We start from the raw sequence: 3,822 nt of genomic DNA on the forward strand, positions 1-3,822 counted from the left end.
GATGGTGACATACTAAGTATGGATTAGTCAAACACTAAATCCTACCTAATTTGGATTAAGGTATGGATTAACCCTATGAGTTAAGTCCAACACCTACTTGTGTCATATCAATCAAATAATTGAATGACTTAATATGGTTTCAGGATGGATTTGCTTTACATTTATCAAACCACTTTTCAGATGGTTGATATTTTGTAATAGGAGGACACGGACTTTATATATTTATTATATATGCTATGGTATGAGCTTGAGTCTCAGGACCATGGTTAGGGTGCGTATATTGCCTAGGATGGATAGCTGGACAGAGGTGTTATTCCCTGGTAGGTCTAGATACACATGACCACAGTATGTGCGATTTGCATGGTATCTCTATTCAGGCTGAGACAGACCTTTTTGGACTAGTGAGCGTCCTGTAGTGTGTACTTATACATATATGGACTACTCTAGATATTGTTGAGTCTTTCTAGTATGTATCTGCGTATCGGATTCCTGTTTGGATTGTAGTAGATCAGGACTTGCATGTGGGCCTGACCCACCCCTATATTTTTCAGGTACTCGTCAGTTCCAGGGTTAGAGTTTGATCGTGCAGAGCAGATACAGACTTCTATTCTACCGATAACGTAGGACTTCTTTCCAGATATTAGATTTGGATTTTATCTTCAGTTTTCTTCCATGCAGTTTGGGATTTTATTAGGGGTCCACTAGAGATGGATTCCTGAGTTGTTAAACTTATGGAGTTTGGATTGTCAAGGTTTAAATATTTATATTTGAGGATTTATTTTAGTTTCTTTCAGCTTAAATTTTATCTCTTTAATCACTTTTGTATTCCGTGTTCGTTTTAAAATATTAATTGTTTGATATCTCTCGGATTTGGGCCTGGGCCTGATCAACCCGTGTCTCGGATCCGAGGGTTATCACACTATAAGCAGTCTGGCCATAATAGAAAATGGGTCAAGAAGACACAGTCAACCAAACACACCTCTATAAGCAAAAGGATCCAGAAGCCCATTACTTTGCAAGAGTTCTTTCCAGAAGGATATTTAGATGACAAAGTTGTGACAGCTTACATGGTTTCAACTAAAACGAGCCTTGATAGTGAGAATAGCAAGGATCAAGATGAAGCCCAGACTGTGGAGAATCATGCAAAGGATGCAGCCATCATTGAAAAGTCCGATGATGATGAAGTAGTCGGATGTACGCTGGATTCATGTTATGCACCAATTATTTTCACTGACGAAGATCTTTAGTTGGGTTCGAAGCCACATAATTGTCCTCTTTTCGTCTCCGGTTACATAAAAGAACAAAGAGTTACTCGAATTCTTGTTGATGGTGGATCAACGGTGAATATCATGCTAAAATTTACGATGAAAAATCTCGGCATCACAGTCGACGAGTTATCTCGTAGCCGTTTGATTATTCAAGGTTTTAACCAAGAAGGACAGAGAGCTATTGGCAAGATTCGGGCAAAACTAATTATTAGCGAGCTCCAAGCTGAAACCTTATTCCACGTTATTGATGCAAAGACGTCCTACAATTTGTTGTTAGAAAGGCCTTGGATACATAGTAATGGTGTCATTCCATCGACTTTTTATCAGTGCTTCAAATTCTACAAGAATGACGTACAAACGGTTGTGGCGGACCATAAACCATTTATAGAAGCATAATCTCATTTTGCCGATGCCAAGTTCTATATCGATCATGATACACCTTCGGAAGTGCCCATCCTAAGCCATCCATCTACACAAGAGGTTCAATCTACAAAAACAAAAGAAGCGTTAAGTGATCCATTAGATGTTTCAGTGACAAACATTGTAAAGGTAGCTAAAACGAGAGGGGTCTCGATAAAAGTACATCGGACGAAACCTATTTTAAAGTATATTCCAAAATCTCAACGACAAGAAGGGCAGTCACCTGTCATTGAGATACTTGAAACCAAGGAATTTAAATTGAAGATGTCACAAACCAAAGAAAAAGAAGATGTGCAAAAGCTTAAAGGAGAGTTAACTCTTCCTCTCACCAAGATTCAAAAGTCTTCGCCTTCCAAGCCTCCGTTAAAAGGGTTCATGCGGCCTTCTCAATCTTTGGTTAATCATGGATCACTTCCAAAACAAAGGACTGATAAAGGATTCGATCCTAAAGCATACCAACTCATGGCTAAGTCGAGGTATGATTTTACAAATCCTGCAAACCTTGGAAACTAAATTCAGAGGTCACCGGTGAGAAAATGCATGGCCTTAATGAGACACAGAAAAAGTTGAAAGATCAAGGGCATAAAATCATTCCACCCAAGTCTGGTATCGGTTTCGTACCTTCTGAGCCACTTTGAATTCACATCACAAAAAAAGATAAGAAGTCAAACACTTTTTACATTGGGTTTGAAGAAGTCAAAGATGAACAAGACCAATAGATTATGCATCAAAAATTAGTCTTCGACCGTATAGGAGCTCCATGTAATCAAGCATCTGTATTCAATAGGTTGTCAAGCCAAAAGTCAAATGTCTCAAGTTTTCATGTCAACAGTTTGCCTTGTACCTCTGTTTTTAACAGAATGAGCTTTCATAACCAAAGAGGAAAATCTCCATAACCTCAATCTCGAAAGTCAGTATTTAATCGAATTGGTACTATTAATGATGTACCGCTAAGAAGAAGCAAGAGTAAAAAGTCAAAGAAAACTAACATCGATGTGGTGAACAATAGCGAAGTTCGGAGCCTAATGCCTTCGTGAATGAAACGTAAGACAGAGGTAGATGTCACTAATGATATTACATTAAAAGCTCGAAAGCGAATCGTTGTATTCACTAATCAAGCAAAAGAAATGGATAAAACAGAAGACATTGGCGAATCATCTTGTGTTACTTCATACCACATCACTATTGAAGAGGAACCTGACTCTGAACAACCAGATGACATTGAGAAAGGTCCACCAACACTAGAAGACCGGGGGGGGGGGGGGGGCAGGCTACCGTTGATCAACTCAAAGAAATTAACTTAGGAACTGATGATCAACCCAGACCAGTTTTCATTAGTGCATTCCTAAGCCCCTCAGAAGAAAATGATTACTTTCAATTGTTATTTGAGTACAAGGATGTCTTTGCTTGGACATACAAAGAGATGCCCGATCTTGATCCTAAAATTGCAATGCACAATCTTGCTGTCAAACATAGGACACGTCCGATTAAACAGTCTCAACGTTTCTTCCGTCCAGAGCTAGTTCCAAGGATAGAGGAAGAACTCAACAAATTGATTGAAGTAGGGTTCATTCGTGAGGTCAAATATCCAACATGGATTTCGAGCATTGTTCCAGTGAAGAAGAAAAATGGATAGATTTGAATTTGTGTGGACTTTCGTGATTTGAATGAGGCATGCCCAAAAGATGATTTTCCTCTTCCCATCCCCGAACTCACTATAGATGCAACCACAGAGCATGAAGCTCTCTTGTTCATGGTTGTTACTCTGGGTACAATCAGATAAGAATGACTCTGAAAGATGAGGAACTAACTGCCTTTCGCACTCCTAAAGGCATATATTGCTATAAAGTTATGCCCTTCGAACTCAAAAATGCGGGAGCAACATACCAACGCGCCATGTAAAGAATCTTTGATGACATACTCCACAAGATTGTTGAATGTTATGTTGATGACTTGGTGGTTAAGACGAAAGATTGAAGGAATCATTTACAGGATCTACGTACAGGTTTTAATCGCCTCCAAAAATTTCAACTCAAGATGAATCCTTTTAAATATGCATTTGGTATGACTTCAGGGAAATTCCTAGAATACGTTGTACGTCATCGTGGTATTGAGATTGATCCTAATAAAGTGG

The sequence above is a fragment of the Cornus florida genome, unplaced genomic scaffold (genome assembly GCF_030987335.1).
Source record: "Cornus florida cultivar Cherokee Brave unplaced genomic scaffold, ASM3098733v1 CherokeeBrave_3.0.0_Hap2_Chr01, whole genome shotgun sequence".
NCBI classification, from domain to species: domain Eukaryota; kingdom Viridiplantae; phylum Streptophyta; class Magnoliopsida; order Cornales; family Cornaceae; genus Cornus; species Cornus florida.